Consider the following 22397-nt stretch of genomic DNA (forward strand, 5'->3'; position numbering starts at 1 on the left):
TACTCAATTATACAAAGCTAATATTACCAAGCCAGGTATCATAATTTAATATATTTAGAACTCTTAAATGTAAATCATCTTGCCTGCATGATTTCTTTTATTTTAGTTTTTGTTTTCAGTTGCTTATGTCATTAGTAAAAAACACGATCTCTCAGGGTGACATTTTTCAGGCTTGGTCTTTGCCATAAAATGTTGGGGTTTTTTGTGTTGTTTTTGTTTTGTTTTATTTGGATAAAGTTGGTTTGGCTGTTTTCAAGCATGAATAAAATGAATAAATGTTTTCCCATTCTAAAGGTTCCTGACTTTTCAGTGCAATTTAAAATGTAAATAGGCAAAATATGATGGAAATAGTTGAGATAGAATAAATATTTTTCAGAGGATGTAACTCTTCTTGGTAAGTGCTTCTTTAATGGTGAAAATGTGACTTCTGACTTTACCAAGCATGAGTATGCACTAGATGGATTAAAGAGCAATGCCCTAGAAATTTCAAAATGTGGTTGCTGGTAAGGAAAGCCTGAATGGAGTTATTTCCACAAGGTTATTTCCTCAGTCAATCGGTTCTCATTCTCGCAGTGCTTAATGTCGCCATCAATAATCCAAGCTGGAAAAAATCCTAGGTTAAGTGTGCAGATGATACGTTTATTGGAGAGTACTCAATAAATGATTGGGTACTTCTAGAGAACAATCTGGATTGCCTGATTTTTTTTTTTAAGTGGCCACAGTCCAATGAAATATATTTTAAGACATCCAAATATGAAACAAGACATCTGGGAGGAATAAATGTAGATTATACCTTTAAGATAGAAAAACAGTCTTGGAAGCAGACAGAGAAAAAGCTTCATGTAGTCTCAGCAAAGTATCATAGCTGAAATGCTGTTTCAGGGTCACATGGACGTGCGTAAGATGAGAAATTTTGCTTGTCTTTCGCACTGGTTAACCAAAAACAAACAAACAAAAAGACCCACACAACCCAAATCTTCCTGAGCACTGTGTCCAGTTTCAGTGGTGAAAGTCTGAGATGGGAGGAGAAAGAAGAGGCTGAAGGAAAGCCACAAAAACAAACAAGGATTGGCTTAACCAGTAAAGTAAACAAGGCTCCGTAGAAATAAGTCATGTTTCTGCAGCAGGAGACATATCCAAATGAGGAGAATAGGAAAGAGCATTAACTTTGGCAAGTTAAATATACACCGTAGTAAGGTAGGCCAAAAAAATGTTGAGGAACAACTTTAGAAAGGCATGAAAAATAATAAAACTTTTTGTCCAACTGTCAAAAGCAGAAAGCCTGCCAGAGATCCTGATGGGCTGCTAGATGATCATAATATTACATGTGCGCTAATGGAAGGTAAAGCCGTAGCAGAGAAGTTATTTGCATTGCTATTCACTGCAGAGTGGTTCCCATGTGGAGACCTCCTTTGTGGGGAGCTAACTGGGGGAAGCTGTCAGAAGGGTGACATTTTGGAGCAAATCAGCACAATGAATTGCTAGGAAAAGTTCTTACTTTGTGAAGAACTCGGCGATGAAGTTGCTGAGTTACACACGGTTGTGTATAACCATCGCTTAAATTGGCCTTAGAGGGGAAGAATGAAAAGCAGTAAACGTGTCAGGCTTTTAAAGAGGGGCTCACGGAGTGTTTGGGAAACTGGAAACTATTAGAGAGCCTGGTTTCTGTATTAGGCACCTTGGTAGAAACTATAAAAAAACGAATAGAGTTGGTGTTAACAAGGATAAAGGCGATAATAGAGAGGAGTCAAGTTGTCTTCTGTAGCAGGAAGTCTGGGCTTGTAAATGTGCTCATGTTGTGTGAATGACTGGATGAGCATTTGGTGAAGGTGATTTAACTAACACAGCGTGTCTGGATTTCTTATTTAAAAAACAAAACACCTCTTGGGGTTTCCAAGACTGTTAGGAGATTAAACTGGCGTAACCCTGTAGTGATTAGGTAGTGACTAGGCAAAGCCTGGAAATGGTATGGGGGGAAAAAAAAAAAAGAAGATTGGACAATACAGCAATGTCACTCATGGAGTCCTCTGCAGAACGTGTGCTGGGATCTGTGGTGTTCCAAGTGCTCATAAAATATCTGGAACGGATTGAATAATAAACGCTGACACATTTTTCCAGGTTGCAAGACCAAAAGCAACAAAGCGATGGGACGACAGAATAGCAGGCCAGGTTCGGTTCTGATAGATGGCAGACAGTGTTTATTGAGAAGATTGATCTGACGGCATATACCCAATGATGTACTCAGTTATGCCTTGCAAATCGGGAAAGAGAAATTGGGATTACTGTGGATGGTTCTGTGACTTATTGACCAGTGGCGGCTAAAAGAGGGAACATATCAAAAGAGAAATGCAGAAAAAATAACAATGTTATCCCACCGTGTCTCCTGCCGTGCACCTCTGTTCAATAATGGATGTGATTCTCTTCAACTAATATTGAAACAAGTCTAGAATAATTCAATATATATGGTGGTAATAAAGAATAAACAAGAATGTGGAGTTATTTCTCCACAGAAAGATTGAGTAGACTTAGACTTTTCAGTCGGAGGTAGAGAAATCAGAGAGCAGAAGGGATTGATAACTGAGTAAAGCAGTAAGTGGCACAGAGATAATGTTTAGGTGATTGCTTCTCTCAGTACAAGATTCAGAGATACTAAAAGGAAATTTAGTGTACCAGGTTTAAAGTAAATGAAGGGAAGTGTTATTTCATGCTATTTCCAGTTATTTTTTTCCCTGAGAATAAGTTTCATAGAATAAAAAAAATAAATAAAAAAAATAAACAAACTGACAATCAAGTTTTATTGACTTGGGTTTTGGTGTTTCTGTGTTGTTGTTTTTTTTTAATTAGTGTGACTTAAAGGCAGACTGGCATAGCTTCATAGAAACACGCTGCAGTCTGACTCAGGACATCCGTTGCCCACCAAGAGGAGTGGATGCACGATCTCAGTGTTGCATCTCCGCTAGGAGCTGGCCAGCTGGGCTGCCTCTGGTGCTCACTGCAAACGGAGGAGTTCTGCCGCGAGACCTCGGTTATCTCATTTTTCACTTTCCAGAACAATCTGATTCTGCCTCTTAAAAGCCGACTAACAGTAGACAGTGACTCAGAGTGCCTGAAGTAAGGTTACTGGTTTCTCAATGAAACAAAGAAAGTGTCAAGCGTCTTTGGTAGAATCGCATCAGTAGGTCTTTGTTCAGTGAATTTGACTATTTTTAGTAGATCTGAGGTCACCTACGAGTCTGGAGTTAATGCTGTGACCTTTGTGTGGAAGGCACTAACTTGTGTTTGTGTTAGCACTGCAGTCTCCCCTCTGTCTGGCCTTGCTTTGGAAACGATGCTGCCTGTGTACAGTTATTTCTTTTTCTATGCCATGTTCTTTACTGGATGAGAAAAAAGACCTCTGCCCACAGTTTGTGGCTGCCGTGCCAGCCTGGGACAGTTCAGCTACTGCCAGTTTTCCAACCACAGACTCTTGTAAGCTGGCTGCTAACACCAGAAATTCGAGGAGTTGGTAAATACAGAGGGAATGCAGCCTACAGACTTGTGAATCTGTGTTTGGTAAGAGAATATGGGGAAGAAGTATTAAAGAGAGAGTGTCTGAAAGGATTTCGGATTATGGGGGAAGAGAAAGTCTGATATATAAAGAAGTTATAGGTGTTGTGACCAAAATAGTGAATTTATGTAAGACTATTTCTTAGTGCCAAGAATATGGTTATAAACAGCTCTTTCTAGTGACTTGGTGCTAAAAAAAAAAAAATAATCTTATATACATGAATTATAAACTCCTTTAAGTCAGTTCATAAACAAAATGAGTTTCACTTATTTGGTTATTTTGCTGTAAACTTTCTACTGATTAGCAATTGACATTTCACATTCACAAAATTCATGTTTTTCTTTTTTAGAGTTCATTTTAAATACAGCAGCCCACTCTCCACTCTGAGGAAAACCAGCTCTCACATAATCTCTTCTGGTTTTATATTTTCAGGCTGAATTGTTTCTTTGTACATGAAGTTCAAAATGTTTTAAACTTTCATAGCAATGGGGAATGCGTGACATGGGTATACTTCAGATAAAGACGTTTTGGTGACTTTCTCTCGTCATTTGTCATTTGTCTTTATTTTTCTGATGCTTAGGTCCCCCTTAATGTTATAGGTCTTGACTCCTGTGCTTTCCTCCACTTACACAGGCCAGGTGTGTAATAGCCAGCACAGCTCCGGAGTGCCTTTCTCCATCACGTACAGAGACTCCTGTACTTTCGATATCTGAGCTCAGCAAAATTTTCTTTGCCATCACTGTCCTGCAGATACAGTTTATGAAGCTTTTATTCTTAAGAACGTTTTGTTTTGTTTTGTTCCTAATGAGCATAATTCTGATAAGGCTTGGAGTTTCAGGTGGAACTGGAGCCTTAGCAAGGACTTTAGCGTGGATTGGGATGATTTCAAAATGTGATCCCCTCATCCCAAACACTTCCCCCTTCATTTCCGTATCTCCTTCTTGGAACTTGTGCTTCTTATAATAAGCACACAGGAACACCTTTCCAATCCACGCTTTCCTGCTTTGTTACTTAGATATTCAGGGGAAAAAAAAAAAAAAGAATATTTTGAAAAGAGAATTATCATTCCTTTGTTTAGAGCTGACTTGGGTCATGTTTGCCTGTCTCAGCACCTCGTGAAGTACTGCCATACGCAGCATGGGCTTGTGCTCAAGTGACAGGGCATGAGCTCCGTGCTCAGAGGCTGCCAGGAAGGTGACTGCTGTTTCCTTTTTGATTAACTATTTAAGAAGAGCGGAGGAAGCCAAAGGATGGCAGCTTCATGTGGTTCTGGAGAGCTCACTGAAGAACCAGGCTGGGTAATTAGTTTACCACTCAGAATTGCTATGGGAGTTTTAAAGTGTTCCCTGACTGCAGCATGACCTGCCTTCTGCATAGTTTGTGATCTTTTTGGGTGCAGTGAGTAGTAGTACTCTTCATTTACATATATATTTGTAGGTATATATGTATATATATACATACATATTTTTTCTACATATATATGTTGTGTTTTTTTTTCAATATATAGGGACAGGGGCATGTTGATGGAGGTATATTTTCTCCTGGTAAGCTCTGAACGCCCTAAGCTTCCCTCAGTTCCTTGGTGAACTCCACTCTCAGGAGCTCAGGACTCCAGGATGGGAGGGATGGAGGTGGCGGCGGTGCCCAGGGGCACTGAGCAGTCGGCGTTTTGCACCTCTCCATCCTGTGTGCTGCTCAGTGCCTGCCTCCCGACCCGGGAGCCAGAGCACGCCGCGTGCCTGCTGTCGCCTCCTTGCTCTGTGTTTTGTAGAAACCCCGGCTAAACAAGCGTGCGAGCCAAAGCATGCGTGCGGCGTGGTGCTCATCAAAGCGCCTCTGCTGTCAGGGCAGCACCTTGCTTCCCCACCCAGGTCTCGGCGGCTTTTCCCGTAACACGTCCTCGTCTGCCACACCACCCTCATTGGCAGCAAGTGTAGCCCGCTGCACTGCTTTACCCTTCTCCTTGTGATGAAATACTGCCTTTTTTTCCCTGTACGTTTTGATTCTCTCACTTTTTCACCTCTGTATTTTGTGCGTTGCGTATTATATCCAGTTTGAAAACACAGAGGGTGCTTTTTTAAAACATACATTAACGTAGATTTTGAGTGACAGAATCGGGTCAGAGGATACACCAGGTCCTAATGTATGTTCCTTTGCTAATTCCTGTGTGTGTTTTATTGCCGAGCACTCATCTGAGAGGCTCAAATCTCTCATACTTCTGCCTGAAGGTGAAAAGTATGTTATCTCACAAAATATTTCGTCTCAGCTGGCTGTGCTTTAGTGAATGTGCAGCACAGTCTTTTAGAAGACGTTTGCTTTTAATGTTCAAGCTAGGATTGTTGTCTGAGCTGTTGTTGCTATTTATAACCATGGAAATGGGATTGTCCTTCACAATGCACCGACTGCTTCAGTCGGTTCCACCTGCACAGGCTTCAGGAGCAGGCAGGTATTAAGTGGCAGCATTTGGTAACTGACGTTCAGGGCGTTGAAAACTGGTACGGGTGATAAGCAAAGCTGAGGTTAGAGAGTGTGGTCAGATAACTCATTTCTCTTTGATAGTTTTCTTTGATTCCCTGCATTCTTTGTTGTCGTAGAGAGCAACGATTGTAATGCCAGAGATGAGCAGACGAGGCTGTGCAAGCAGAACTTCAGCGCTAGCTCCTAAATTCATTGCCCTGAGATCCAGGTGTTGTTCTGCGTACCCTTTCTGTCTTGGCTTTGTTAGCTTAAGGAGTTCATGCTGTCGGTCCCTTGTGCTGCTCCCCTACCTGAGCTAGCATAAACACCTGCAGACAGTGCAATAAACTGGATAAGTAAAATAATCCTCATGTCCGAATGTTAGTTTTCCCTCCCCCATCCATCGGCTCCTTTTGCGCAAGCTTATTTTTAATCCAGATGAGTTCACTGATCCAGTTTATGGAATTACCAAATCACCGTACCAGCCCAGGCAAGGGTTGCAGCGCGGGTACGCCGAGCTGAGGTGATGGGACTGCAAAAACCCCTTCAGCCACCTGGGCAGGAAGTAGGTGTCTGCTTTCACCCTCAGTTCGTGCAGGTTGTTCGTGTTAATCCCATGTTGACTGTTTTCACTTTCAAAAAATGTGCAGAGTACATGCAGTTCCTATGTGCTCATCATGACAGTAGGCTCCATGCAAGATCTATTTTTGGAGCTGAAATCTTTCATGCTTAACCTCTCTCAAGATTAATAATAAATGTGTGCAAGTCCATGTGATGTGCAGGCTTCGTGCCCAAGAAGTTTGTCTTCAGAATCCTTTCCATGACTTCTGAATTAAGTGAGATTGTTAGGTGAAAGGTCCGATATGGGCACGAGGACCTTGGGGTGCGTGTGCCTTTTTGCCTTCGGGAAAGGTGTAAGAGCATCTGTGTTCTCACCTCAGTATGAGTACACACTGCATCTTATGCCAAAGTGGGAACAGGATTTTTTTTCTCTCTTTTTCCCCCTGCCTCCCCCCCGAATACTATAGTTATTTTGAAATTCTGAACTTTAACCAAAACAAACAAAAAAGCAGGGGGGTGAGGGGGTGATTACAGCTTTGCAAATGTACAAATAAATAGCTGTGTTTGTGTGAACATGCATGATTGTAATAGAAGCAATAAATTTAACGCATGCCCCCAAATGAGCATATTTTATTGTGCATGTGTTTGGGCTCTGTTGCTGTGGCCCATCTGCTCAAAAGCTATACTAATAAGAATATTTAACTTTCAGGAAAAATCTTGCAGCAAAGATTGTTTGAGGATCTGAGTGCATTTGAGTCTATTTCAATTCTTTCTTCACTTCTCAATGATCGACATAGTGCTTTTAGTTCAGAGAAATTTTATGTAAAAGATATTAGCAGTATATTATTAAAATGAAAATATCGGCATGAAAGTTGAATTCTCTATGTAGTATTGCCATGTTGTAGTGTTGTTATTTTTTGTTTGTTTTTTATATATGCATGTCTTGCCTTCTTTTCTTTTGCTCATAAATTCCTTTAGGAAAGCTTTTTGAGTGTTTCTCATTTCATTAAAATTCCGATACGTGCTTTCTGAAGGTTCATCATTATTGGTCCACCCCATCATCTTTCCTGAGCCTCAGGAAGTTTCCTGGTGTCTTTGAGGCTCTGCACGTCACCAGTGGTTTCTCCTTGATGTAAAAATTGTGCAGCTTCCCTCAGAGTTTTTCCTGCATTGTGTTGCAGAGTGGATAATTGTTTGTTCTCCCTACTGGGGGTTTTAATCAAGTTCCCTATTTGGGGATGTATTTCAAATCAATTTATTTTCTTCTTCTACCTTTCCCTCCTCCCTTTTTGCTGTCACACTTTGTTCAATTATTGAAATGTTTCAGTAGCATCAGGGCATGCAAATGCTGTCACCCAGCCAATGCACACTGGCTAACAGTACGGATGAAAACCAAGCCTAATATATGCAAGATTATTAGGCTAAATTAGAAAGAGTCTGGGGAGCCCTCCAACTCTACATTAGGCAAATGAAGGTGAAAACTAGAAAGATTACAAAAAAAATTCTCTTTTGACTGTAGCAATGTGAAAAGTCACTTGAGGATGCTGGTCAGATAACGTTGTAGAAGCTCCACTGCAGTGTGAGCAGCCTAAGTTCTTTAGGTAATTACTTTCTTGGTAATGTAATTTTTTTTTCTTTTCCTATAATTTTAAGGTAACTATGCAGCAAAAACAAAATCCAAGGATGAATTGCTAAATATTGTAGAAGTAACACTGACTGTTGTAGTAATGTCAGGGAGCACGGTGGCTTGGTGGAGTTCCTGTGGTTTCACAAGGGTTCTCGGTCACTGCTTCAAGCCAACCCAAATCACTTTCAGTGCTGGAAAGCAAGGCAGATGTGTCACCACGTACTGACGTGAAGCCGACTGCAATTAGATGCTGTATTTTACTCAGTATGGTGTTTTTTTTCATTCTGCTTCTTTTTTGCTACATATCTGAAGATTTATGCATTCAGAAAAAAAGTGCTTTTCTTTCTGTGTGATTTGCCATCACTTTAACAACGGTCACGGTTGTTTTTTTCTCTCCTGAAGTACTTGGAGTCATTGTTTTACATGCCGTGAAACTTCCTGTGAGAGCCAGGGCCCTAGCTTACCCCACGTCCCACTTGTGACCCGGCTCTCTGAAGAAAAACGTGTTTCCTTGTGACTGTCCTGAAAATCATCGCATCTGCCGTTCTGATTTGTTATTCTTCCAAGCTTAAACAACCGAAGAAAGCCTCAGAATTGTGGATATTTCATATAACGTGTCTTGCACTGTTCTCGTAAAAGAAATAAAACCAAAAGGTTGTCATTTTAGAGGGTTATATGGCTTGCCCTTTATGAATTGATGTCGCACAAATTTTAGCTTGTTTCTAACCTGTTTATCAGCAGTGCCAGCCTAGGTTCGTGTTTAGACAAGTGCATACCTTGGGATACATGCGGAATTGCACTGTTGACAGTGATTCTGTGTCATAAAGATTCCTGAGAAATTATTTATTTATGAAACAGTTTACACTGAAAGACCTGCCTGTGAATGAACAGTTCCAAATACAAATCCCAGGAATGCTCCAAGAAAGGTGGAATTGTGTTATAAAACCTGACCATGACAGGCAAGGGAAAGGTACTCGGGCCATGAGGGCTCTCCCTGTCCCTGTTGGGTCCGCCCCAGGTTGTCCAAGTGCTCAGGACAGCACTGTTGCGGTGTGAGGGTCTCCAGCTCCGTTTTGGACAGAAAGGACCAACTTTGGACTGGTCTCAAGGGAGGTTCAAAGCCACACCAGCTGCTTCACCAAGCACTGGGTTAGGGATGAGCAGCACAGCCTATCTGCTCTGCAAATGTTGTTTATATTTTAAGCATTTGTTTGTAAATGCGTAACCTGATGGTCGGGTGGGTATTTAAAGCTCCAATATCCAGCTCCAGGCAGTCTGAATGTAACCTTTGGCAAAATAGGCAGCTCTTTAGAGCAGGTGGTGGCCAGCTCTTTTTGCTTTTGATTTGTTAAACATTGTCTGTGGAGTTTCGGCATCTGCAGAGGAAGATGTTGGCCGCAGGGCTCTGCTAGCATGCAGCCCGTCGCTGCTGGACCTGTGGCTGCTGCTCTTGGAGCTGTTGGGAAAAGATGTCCTAAATTTGAAGGAGGCAGAGTAAGCGTTACAGGTCCCGGTTTAAGCAAAGAAAGCTAAAATAAGAAAACCACAAACTTTCTCTGTTTTTCCCTTGTTGGGGATTTTAGTCAGCACGTGTACTGGGCACTTCTCCTCCTTTGGACAGTTCTGATCTCCTGGGTAATAATAACTATTTATGGAACAACAGAATACCAAACAGTTTATAAATGCTAGGCTTGTTTACTTCTGCTCTGTAACTGCTCGTTTCACGCAGGGGTTTCCTCGTCTGTCAAGGGTAAAGAAACTTGGCCGAGTAGATGCATCGGCAGAGAAGCAGTTGGCCCGTCCTGGCCATGGTGTCTTGGCAAAAGATCCATCCTGCTCCACCAGCAAGATGTTCCGCCTGGGCTCAGTGGGGAAGGTGTTTTAGCAGGAAAGTAGTAGTCTCATTTCCTAAGAGGAAAGGAGGTTTATTCTGCTTCGCTCCTCCCAGGTCAGCGGTGTGACGGAATTGTATTTGGTGTCTACTCCTCGCTGGGTGTGCAGGGGGGAGTTCGAGGTACCTGCCTCCTCTCTGAGGGACACATCCTTTGTTCTTTGGTGTTGCATTATTAGGATTTGCTGTAACTGGTGGACTCCTAAACCATGTCCAGACAGGAAATGAGAGGAAGCTAGAGTTAACAGGTGGTGTTTTCCTGTCATGTTAATAGCTTTTAATTTCCTCAGATGGAAACTGAACTAAAACCGTAAGAGCAGGACACACCTCCAGGACTATCGAGTTGAAGTCCTTCTGTTGCAGATAGCTGCATTCCTAAGCTTTCATTTATTCAACATAAGAGAAGGGTAAGCTGACCTGGATAATGGAAAACTTGTGAATTAAACAATGGAAATCTAACTGGGGAAAAAAAATGGTGATAGTGAAATGTGGGTATTTTTGAATTATTGCTCGTTGCAGACAATGCAGTTCCAACTCGGGGAACATTAACTTAGTTTATTGCTGGTTGATGCCAACTTCTGATCACAGATTTTGGTATTGGGAAAAGAACATAACCAAGCAAGCATGTAAGTAATCGCCTTTCTTCCACCTTCCCCATGCTCAGTTTAAGTCAGACACCTGCCCACCCCTTTACCTCCTCTGAACTTGCGGCTGGCTGGAAGGGACATACAGCTGTCCCTGGCCTCCTGACACGGGTCACCACTGCAGCCCCCAGCTACCAACCCCCTGCCATCGCTACCCAGTACGACACCAAGTGAAGATATTTGGCCAACGCGTTGCCACGTTGCAGAAAGCTGCAGGAAGCCTAAGGCAGAGTCCATGCCCACAGCAGAAGCTTCAGGTTCTCAGGTGAGACGGTTTGCCTTTAACTTGGGAGCCACTGGACAAAGTGAGCCATCCTGGGTGGGATGAAGGGGTTCAGCTGGTGCATGAGTGTGGAAAGGCTCCGTCAAACCCAGGAGGCTGCTTGCTGGGAAGTTTGTTCCACAGAGGAGCGGTACTCCATGCCGTCGTGCCTGTCTACGTGTTTTTTCTAGTGTATAATCATACACCACCACCACTCTTACTGAGCGTGCTCCTGCTTGCATTGCTTCCCTTGTTTGTGTCTCCGTGGATTTTCAGTGTTTTACCATCTCCTGTGTGTTGTAGGACAGAAAACACAGGGAAAACAGCACTTCATTCTGCATAATTAGCTTCCAGACATTGTGCACTCCAAGAAGGAGGGGAAGGTGCCGGTATCAGGCTGCCCAGGGGGAACAGGAGGTGAATACTGTGAAACATGCCACTGCTGGAGTGCTCTAACATACCAAAATAATTCACTTCAAAATTCTGAGCTGTACCAGTTTTGCAGTGCTGGCTGTTGTGCGTATTTTCTTTCTCCATCTCAGCCATGGCCATACAATGATGAATCGGAGATATTTTGACAGACGCCAGTCAGAGGGATGTTTTTGACAGAATTTTTGGAATGATTAATGTCACTCGAAGCAGTTGCTTGTGTTTCTAAATGTTTGTTTTAATTCATCTCGTATTTGTTTCACTTTTGCAGCAGCGCCCAGCTTACTGTAATGAGATTCAGGAAGCTGGAATCAGGCTCAATTAGTGAGGCTACTGTAAATATTTTCACTGACAGAACTGTCTTTATTCAGTTAAGATTTCAAAATATTTGAATGTTGGTTTATGATAAACAATTAGAAGATCCAGTAATTCAAATAAAGTGATACCAGGAGGGCAGTTTATTCTGAGATAATCCTGTCTTTAGCTAATCTAAAGAAATCTTATTTACTGAAGATGCAAGAACCCCAATAAAGACAGTGGAGAGGGGAGAGGCATGAGGGGAAAGGGAAGAGGAAGATGTTCCTGCAGCCAGGTTTATTGATGACTAGAGCTATCTTTAACAAAATTGTGTTGCCTCTCTAGAAATGCACGAAGGATTTTTACATGTGGTTGATAAACTGAATAACGATCAGAGTCACTGTATTTGGAGAGCATGAAGCAGGCATCTCTGAGAAGGCATTCTGCCTTGTGGGGAAGATGACCCGTATATATCCAAGATGGCTGGTTTGGGAAGAGACCTCAACAGGTTCTCCATAGTGACTACTCTGTGGCTGTTAAGGGGTAAAAACTTAAGTGGGAAAACTAATTTAAAGCTGGTACTTAACGTGCTACTGTGTTGTGTGGGGTTTTCTAGAGTTGTGGGAATCTCACTTCCCTATGTTTGTTTTTGTTGTTGTTGTTGTTTTGTTTTGTTTTGTTTTTTACCATGGCACTGATTTTGAACTGCTACTGAATTTCCTGTCTAATACCTAAGACCTGGCAAAGTCAGGTCTGAAACAGCCTGCATTAAGAGTTAGAAACACAATAGTGGACGTTTTCAAGCTTGTCTCAGTTTACAGGTGTTCAGAGTGTTTGCTACATTTTATGTAGGTTTGGGTGGGTTTCTTTTTTTTTTTTGGAGGTTACAATGCACCTTCTCTTCGTTAGACCACTAAAAAAAAATAATTTTTGGAGGAAATCACAGTTTAAGTTATTCGATTAGTAGCTTGGAAATAGCTGCAAAACAAAACCATGAAATTAGCCAAATGCAAGCCTTTGAATATGCCTGACATCGCTTCTTAACTTCATCAGCTGCTTGAAGAGTTGGGAGGCTTGTATCGGCTGTGGAGAAGCAAAGTGTCAACTCTGACTCCATAAAGCTGCTTTTCACACCAGTCTTAGGGAGGAAGATGCTTGTTCCCTTTCTCACCTTCAGCATTTGCACAGTGCCACAGCCCTGGGCCTTCCTCTCCCGTGCTCGATGATCCCTTCCATCTCTCTGGTTCCTCCTCAGAGCTCTCCTCTCAGCTCCGTTGGCCTTCTCGTGCGGGTGGATTGCACAGGCTGCATAGTAAGTGGCCCTCCTTTACCCCTCTTTGGCTGCATCTCTGTTTACTGTTTTTATAAATAAAATAGTAACATTTCTTGTTCGCAGCATAAGACCTTAAAAGGCCTTATACAGCACTTCATAAGTCCTGCGTCAGGAAATGTATTTAACGTGTGTGCGCCCTGTTCGCGCTGCTTTCTAGCATGTGAATGGAAGCTGAATGCTGAGCTGTCTGTAAGTAGAAGTGTAGTAACAGTCTGGGTAAGAACCAGAGACACATCTCTCAGCTCATCCTCTTCGAGCTTTGGAGCTCCTGATGGTTCTGGATATTTCTGGATACTCATATTATGTCTGAGAAATTTAGCTTTACAATTTCTCTAGCTTAGGAAGCAAGATGGGATGGAACTGGTGGATTTGGAGGCAGCAGATAAGACCAAGAGGTTCTGTACTGGTGGTCCAGAGAGTTCTGGCTATTGGGGGCGTTTTAAGGGATCATGGGGCCCAGGGAGGGAGCACTGCCTGTTATTTTTCATGGGCCAGTGCAAAGCTTTGCCTCCTGGGCTCTGGAAGCTGTGTCAGTTCCCCCTGACAGGTACAAACTGGTGGGCTTGCAGTCAGGGTCGCTCAGTAAAAGACCCCCACAGTTCACATCGTCCCTGGAGCATTGCAGCCACCTTTTCTCTGCTGAAATGAAATGAGCTAATTTGTTTCCCAGCAGCCTAATTGCTCTTGGTTTATTATAGAGACTATTTGGTGCCCTGTTCTGAAGACTGTTTGTTCCGGACAGCATGTTTTAGAATATGTTTGTATGTGCTGGCAAATTTTTCAGTTTTTTTTTTTTAAAGGTCACCTTGGGTTTAGGAAAGTTTAAAGAGCTGCAACAGCTAAATAGATACAAGAAATTCAAACAAATCCTGAAGGTGGTTGGACTGAGGAATTCTTTTCAGCTTTTCAGTCTGAACTTCCTTAAATTTGCCCCATTACTGAGCTGATTCATTTACATCTGTATTCTAAGGCCTTCCTGCCTTTATTGCCCACAGCTGCCTTAGAACTTTCCAGGTTTCCTTAAATCAGGGCGGTTCATTAGTTATGCCTGCATTAGTGCCTTAGTTTCTTCATACCGTGCCGTTTCATTCTGACCTACACCTGTTTCTCAAATTATGGGGCTGAAATAGCTGCTGCCATTGTGTAGTTCCCTCTGTTCGGGGGATTTGCTGCCTTTCCCCTGTCTGGATGAATGACAGACGTTTTCTTCAGCGCAGGGGCTGGTCAGTGGTCTCCGTTTTGCAGTGCTTAGCACAACTGGACCTCGGCTTTGGTCCGATTAAAGTTGTGATTGACATCGTTAGTAACATTCCTGGAGGCTACCGGATTATTCTGCTGGCAAAAGATTGCTCTGCCATTTCTGCACTGAATGTTTCTGCCCGTTTTGCAATTCTTCATGCTACCCTCTCTGTGTAGCCCCGGGGCTATAAGCCACTGTCTTATCTATCCCTTCCCATCCACGGTAAAATCTTTTTTTTCTGTCCTGTAGATCACTACATCTCCCACTGTGCTGTGATGCCGTTTTGGTGCAAACACTTGTCAGCTCGTTTTGGTGCACTGCTGTTCACGATTTCTGTTAGTCTTTGTCTCTGAACCTGTAGGAACTCTTTGGCAGCTGGATGATAATGATCTTACTTTAACATTTGATGTGGTGCCATGTTTTTTTGGGTTTGGAATGTACATTGGAAACATCAGAAATGAATTTTGGCTGGAACTTCAGTGCAATCTTGCAGGCAGTAAATAACAAAGACTTTAACAGGAAAAGAGAACCCAAACACTTCGTGTTCTGGGTTGGCTTGTATGAATCAGCAAGTCCTGCATCTGCGTTGCTAAATAACAAGACATGATTGCTAAATGTGACCCAAATAGTATACCCATGTAGAGGCATAACCCGTGGGATTCTGCTCCAGAATTGTTGTACGGACAGCATCAAGCTGCCCCCTCTTCACATAGCTGAGCCCTGAGCTGGGACTTTCTCTTTTTAGTATTATTACAGTAATGTGCTTCTTTCTCCTCTTGTTTACACTTGTGTTGCTCCTTTTAGTCTCTTGTAAAACTGCTGTTAAGTTCACCCTTCTCATTTGTCGTGCTTCCAGTGACAAGATCTTTCTCCTTTCACTAACTCTCTTCCACTATATTAAATTCAGGCTTGTTGGCCTGACAGTTGCTGCCAACCACTTAATTGTTAGCTTAGTTAAACACAAAATCTCTTTCTCTTTCCAAGCAAATCTGGGAACATTCTGACAGCTCATACAAGCTGTTTGCAAGTCTGTAGTGGATTTAATTGCACAAAGGAAATATTGGATGATACTTTCCTGTAAAAATATTCAGAATTGTTTAATCTTTGTCTCTGGGTACCTGAGACTAGGGGAAAAAAGCAAGATAAGGCAGAATGTCGCTCATATGTCTGGCAGGAGGAAAGGAAAGTGGGTTTGAATCGCATAGTCTCTTTGCCAAATGTTGCCACGAACTACCCTGTGAGTTTGAATGGGATAAGTTTGAGCGACGTGTTACGGAGTGCGTGCACAACGCGAGAAATGGTGGAGGTGAACCTGGCTTTGGAAGGAGGAGCTCATCTGTGGGTGTTGTGCTGGAGCTAGCAGCCCTCATGGGTTATTTTATTCTGACATGTCTGTGCTGCTCTTGGGATGAAGCTTTTTACCTCCTCATGGCGTGCCACAGTGCCTGCTTGCAAGGTTGTCTTGGCAGGAGCCTGAGGTCCTTGCACAATGTTGTGTTATATCATGTGGATGTGCTGAAAGGTCTCTGACCTCAAGGTAAGTTAGAACACCCGTTGTTTATATGCCGTATTGCTCAGTTGTGCTCAGTAATTGGAGGAAGGTGAGGTCTACCTAGCGCGTGGCTGTCCTGAAAGACAACTCAGTGTATTGTGAAAGAGTAAAACCACACTTTATTAACGAATAATAGAAATGTACGGTGATGATAGAAGTCATTGTAAAGTGATCATGTTACTAATAGAGGTTGTAAATGTTAAGAATTTTCCTTGTGAAGTTTCTAAATGTTGACTCCTTTACTGCTTTTATTATTTCATTTTACAGTTTTCATTTTCAGATACTTTGAATTATGCTGCTGATGAGGAAGGAGGAGTACTTGTGTTTAGGTACACAGACGACTGGCAAAGCATTTTGCCCACAGGCAAGGAGAAGAGGTTTTTTCCTGGCCTGTGTTGATTATGTCTTCTAGTCTTCAGTCCTCTAGTTTGGAACTAGTCAGAAAACCTAATAAAGGGAATGATTGTAAGGTGCTAATTTAGAGTGTTTTTTCAGCGTTTGCTGCAGTGCCTTCCAATACCGTGTGAGTTCAACTGTTGCAGCTCTGAATTTAATGTCTTGGTTTCTTCACCTGCAGTGAGAGGTAATTTAACACCACCACCACCCCAAAAAAAAACAAAAAAAACCCACCCAACACAGTAGCTATACCTGTAGCTTGGTATCTGGAAGACCAAAGGGGAAGTTGGAATAATTCGATTGCAATCGTAAGAGCTCTGCCTGCGGGGAATTGTGCCGCAGAAGAGTGTAGGTTTCTTTTCATGTGTTTCTGAAGGAGCATATTTCCTGCAGGTGCCGTAGGGAAGCCAGGTGAGGTGTCAGAGCAGTAATCAAAATGCACGTCACACTCTTGCAAGCACTAGGAATTAAGTAAAAAAAATAAGCGTTAGCACAACTATATGACAACAGTATATTTAACAGTCCATTGCTACTTTGGTAAAGTTCCACAGTGTCTAAGATGCTTATTAAAAGCGCATCCATTACGGCTTATACTTCAAAAAGCAGACAAATGAAAAAATCTTACATATATACAGTGGGGCTGAGCAACTCATTAAAGAGTTGAACATTGAAAATTCTGGGTTTTGTGTGCATGGATCCACAACTTCAATGCAATATTAATGCTAGTTTTTAAAATTTATTTAAGAAGAGAAGGAAGAATGTGACCAGCAAAGCCATGACTCAGTAATTCTTTGCTGTCTACCTGATGCTTTAAAGTGCTCTAGCATTAATGTACTAAGAAAAATGAGCAGAAAATATTTTCAAAGCAAATGATTCATAATAGGAAACTTCTATATTTTTTAAATTGAAATATACCTGCACTGTTTGAGCTCTGGTTTCTTTTGCAGTCAATTTGAAGCCTTTGACTATAAACCAGCATTTCCAAAATTTGGTCTACATTCATGGTTTAGGTACCTTAAAGCCTGATTTTTAGATATATGTGCTATAAAGCCGTAAAAGCTGAACATATTCAATACCTCTGAAATCTAGGACAAGGTTTTTTAGACTTACTTTACTTAAATTGACTTAGAAAACTGAGCTCTAAGAACCATATTTTGAGAATGTTGACCTCAGTCTTGGAAAGTTCCTAACGCCCAAATTTTCATGTGGAGATGGAAAAGCACCTTTCATGCTGCCTGTCCCTTTGAATAATGTAACATGGTAATGGTTGAACTGTTCTGATAAAACTTATCACAAAATCCTTTCTGAGTCAGTCTCATCATAGGACTACTCTCAAGATAATAGTTGAAGAAAGTTATAGAGGACTTACGAATAAATGTTACAGGGACAGTGCCTGCTTCATAAGCAGGCGAGGGATTAGCTTCAGCTTTTCTTCCTCCTTCGTTTGGATGGGGAAAGATAATGAAATAAGGACTAAGCAGACCAAGGTGCTTCCACAAGATGATAACGGGAGGAAGAATCTCAAGAAGATAACGGGACGTGCTCTTGGAGTGGCTGCTGGAAAGGGGCAGATACTTGGAGGAAGGGCAAATCCATGTCCCGCGAATTACAGAAGCAGCAGCAGTTTGCGGGCTTGCCAGCCTTTGTTAAATCATTGAGATGTGGTTGTGTTGTCAGGAACCTTGGCTTTGTGACAAGGTTTCTCTCTGGGAATGTTACAGTCCTAAGGGAGTTACCCACTTTTTGGACGTCTATAAGCTCTTTCATGCCTGGAGGGCTCTGGCCTCAAAGACATTTTTGGATTCAGGCTTGGATAGTACTTCTAGAGAATAAAACCTGCCATCTAGCTGCCAATGTTACCCAAGTGCTGGCTGCTAATTCTTTTCTCCAGTCTCTTGCTTTATACGTTTTGTCACATCAGCTGGCTCCATGCTGAAACGATGTAGAAACAAAACCTCAGGTCAGATAAACAGAAGTCCGTATTGTTCCCACGGTGTGCCTGCATTCAGGAAATGTCCTGCTCTGCTGGCCAAAATGGCTCGTGGGCACAAATTATGAAACCAGATCACGTGTCTGAGCTGCAGCATTTACAGTTTTCTGAACACTCTACCACTCTCTAGATGTTTTGTAAGGTTGTTGGGAGCTACGACTTATAGAGGAATTGACGGGTTGTTGAATTATTAATTTGACTTGAGGACAAAAGTGAAGCAGCTTTCCTGTTTTTGCTCATTATTAGTGTTCCCTGTGCAGTTGCACTGTTTCTGTAGTTTGTCAGAAGACTGATGAAGAATAGCTTAAAAAAAAAAAACATTAGGGAGAAATTGTCATTTTTACTATCTGTTTCCTTTACAACCCAACTTAACGGTTTATAGCGATGCTTGTTCGACGTGCTGGGCCTTTTTGTTCTTTTAATCTCTGCTCTGTTGCTGTCCTTTTGTCTTTGCCTGCAGCAGCCCTGCTGGCTGTGTTGTAATCCTGAGTCTCCTGACACTGTTCCCAGGTGTGCAGCAGTGCTCGGATCGTGATTTATTTATCAGTTCTTCTACTTCTTCTCTTAAACTGTGGAGGCATTAAATTGTGTGGGTAGACATTGAGCATTTATAACCTTAGGAGACCTTTGAATACAAATACTGAAACTCACTGTTTCCTGTGTTAGATTATTTCTTTCTGGTCCTCAGCATCAACTGAACAGAGCAATCCCCTGCTTTCCCTATACCTGTTCTGCAGGAGGCATCAAATTTGTATGGGCACCTTCATTTCAGAATAAGATTCCAGGGATTTGCACTTAAATACGTGCCTTGATTGGTTAAATTACTTCCGTGTGTTTTAAGACAGGTAAATATGCACGTTAGCAAACGGATGACATTAATGCTCGCAGGTTTCCAGTTGTGTTGAGTGGCAAATTAAAGCAGTGATTTCCAGAGGATGAAACCCCGTAGTTATATGTGTTAATCCAATTTTCATGAGCTCTCAGTGGTCAAGCATTACCTCGGTGGAATAGCAACTGGTATTGATCAAATTAAATGCCATTCTTCCGTTTTGTAGTCTTATCATTTGATTAGGCTGGTTGAGGTCAGCAAGAATTATGACATTTGTATAAAGTGGAGTTTTAGCAGACCCTTGTTTTTGAGGTTTGACGTAGGTAGGATTTGAGCTCTTGTAATTTGAGTGTTCCTTGCTCTGTGGGGAGAAGGATCAAAGCATCACGGCCTGCTGGAGGTGGGTGAGGACCTCTGGAGATGGCCCAGTCCAACGCCCCACTCAAAGGAGGGTCGCCTGGAGCAGGGCGCTCAGGGCTGCGCTCTGCTGGGTTTGAACATCTCCGTAGATGAAGACTCCACAGCCTCTCTGGGCAGCCTGTCCTGGTGTTTGACTGCACTCACAAGGAAAAAAAATCTCATTTTAAATGGGATTTTTTGTATTTAATTCTTTTTCCCCGCTGCCTCTTATTCTGCACATCGGTCACCACTGAGAAGAGCCTGTCTCTGCCACCTTTACTCCCCCACCAGGTATTTATGCACATCGGTAAGAGCCCCCTGATCCTCCTCTGCTCGAGGCCGAACAACCCCAGCCCTCTCAGCCTGTCCCATGGCAGATGCTCCAATCCCTTAATCACCTTAGTGCGCTGGACTCGCTCCAGTGTGTCCCCGTGCCTCTTGTAGCGGGGGATCCCCAGCAGGATCCCCCCTTTGCCTTTCCACAAGGGTGTGATGCTGCCTCGCCTGCCTTCTGCTGCTTGTCCACCAGCACCCCCATCTTTTCCTGCCTTACCGCCTCTGCTCCATCTCAGAGATGCCTTGTGCAGACAGGAAGGAGGTGGAGGACAGACTGTGTCTAATTCAAACCTCAGCTCTTGTCTGTGTTGTGGGTTTGTAAATCTGCCCTCCTGTCTTTTCGCTTTCAAGCCCTGTACACTTAAGAGTCGACTTCAGAACAGTAAAATCTCTGTGAAGCAGAGGCTCTGGTCTCTCTCACTGCTACACTAATGAGCACTAAATTACCCGTCCTGAACTGTGTACATCTAGGAATTTTAAAGAGGCTTAAGAATGTAATGATTGAGCTGCTAACCAAAATGTGCAATCTCTCATTAAAATCAGACTTTCAGCTGCAGCAACAGAAGGAGCAAATGTATTACCTAAACTTGCAAAGGGAAATTGAGAAACCGCAACACAATAAACTTGCTTACCAGGAAAACTCTTTCAAAGGAAAATTAAACATTGCCTTCTAAACATTTAGATGACCAATGTCTGACACGAAGCAGCACAGCTCCTGCAACTGAAGATCATGCAGCGTGAACTGATTAACGTATGAACCTATGTATATAGTATGGGCAGAAATTTCACAACGTATTGCCCCTTTCTTTTCTGCGACTTCCTGTTACATCACTCGTGACATTTTCCTTATATTCCTTTATATTTGCTTTTCCTACATTGACAGGTACTTTTTTACTCATCGCTTACTCCTTTGCTTCTTTTGTCTGCCACCAGGTCTGCCCCCTGCTAGCCCCACAGCGTGCTCCTGTTCTGGCAGCTGCAAGAAACGTGGGACCAGGCTGACCCCTCTTGTGTTACAAGTGGATTCTCCCTTCGGTTTTGTACTCTTCCTAGTGAAACTGCTCAAACCACCCTCCACGGCCACAGAGATAAATCCTTCACTGTTATTTGTGACTTGTTCTCTTTGGTATTTGTTGCCCAGAGCCTCACTGCTCTAACAGCGAGACTAACAGGCCAGTTCCCCACCCCTTAGCACCATAAGCATGTCTTCTCCACTGGCCTTTTCCTGGACATGCCGTTCTTCCCAGCTGTGACCCTTGTTCTCTGTTTCATAAGTGCGTCTTGCCTTCTCCTCATCTGGGAGAGCAAATTCTGGCAAGAAGTCCGTGCTGCGGAGGTGTGGTACGGCAGGAGCGGTGCTGGTGCAGTAGTGCTTTGGTGAATATCATCAGATCAAGAGGAACTGCAGCGTGTAGGCAGCACTTCAGGCAGTGTCTGGAGGTGAGCTGACGTGTAACTTTGCAGAAGGGTGGAAGAAGCAGCGTGATAACTGGTTGCTTAAAACTGATCGTCTTTTAGGTTTTTCCAGCCAACGGCCTTTAGCGGCATCAAGCTGGTTCTTCTCAAGTTGTTGTTTAGCCTTTTGTCTCCTCTCTTGTTCTCTTGTGGCAGCAGATCTTCACCAGGCCCTTCAGAAGCTTTTTTACACCCAACTCCAGCAAGCTTCCTCTAGGAGAGCCACACAGCTCAGCCTTTGGTCCTCTGCTCTTCCTCTTTTAATCCTTGCTAGGAGGAGGGAGCCACAGAGAAGACCTGCATGTCTGCACACCTCCTTCAGACCTTCTTCCAGTCTACTCCAAGATAAAATCTGAGCCTGTCTCTCTAGGAAGGATGGATTCTGTACAGGCAAAAATATGACGTGTAGTTTGCCGAAGAAATACAATAGGTATATGTAACTTAGTGAATGGCAGAGAAAAACTAAATTCCAGTAGTATTAACCCTTCACAGCTCTCAGTAGACTGTTTCAAACTGTTCTAGCTTATAGGCTTTACTGAGGCAGGATTTGAATAAGGTATGCATAATCTTATATTAATGCAAGTAACAATACAACTACAGTTACATTAAAAATATATGTATTCTGCTTAAAGGCATTGATTTTCAAGCTGATTGGGGTGGGGAAGGAAATGCGTCTCTGGTCAGTTTATTCCACCGTGGTTTAGTACAGAGTTGTTTTACTTTTGTAGGAGGTATGTTGCTGGTTTGTGTTTTAGGTGGGATTGCTGATCTGATCTGGTGTAGCCTCGGTGCTTGATGTAATAAATGTCCTTCTGTTTCGTGACTGAGTAAAAACATGTGTGGCTGCACACATCTTATTCATACCATTTTTCAAAACCTGCTAGCTAATCTAATCTCGGTTAATTGGTTGAATGATTTCAGTGTCTACCAGAGGGAATTTGTCAACACTTCCCACACAAGACTGGGTCTGAAGTCAGTATTGCTGCATCAAAGTGTGCACGTTACTGTACTTCCTGCAGGCCGGCAAAGACAACACATGCATGAGTGTGCAAGGCAAATCTGCACAGAAAATGCAATGGGAACGTGTCTTTGTAGTCACCTACTCTTGTGCTGTTGTGCTGAGGCTGGAATTACTCTGGCCAGGGTTGCAGT

General features: G+C 42.7%; 1 protein-coding gene across 15 annotated transcripts in view; it reads left to right on the plus strand.

Moving 5' to 3' along the window:
- The window catches only part of ST3GAL3 (ST3 beta-galactoside alpha-2,3-sialyltransferase 3), a 180295-nt gene that overhangs the window by 72812 nt on the left and 85086 nt on the right, over positions 1–22397 (plus strand). The gene's annotated exons all lie outside the window — the stretch shown is intronic.

This window comes from Anser anser (assembly GCF_964211835.1).
Source record: "Anser anser genome assembly, chromosome: 8".
Taxonomy (NCBI): Eukaryota; Metazoa; Chordata; class Aves; order Anseriformes; family Anatidae; genus Anser; species Anser anser.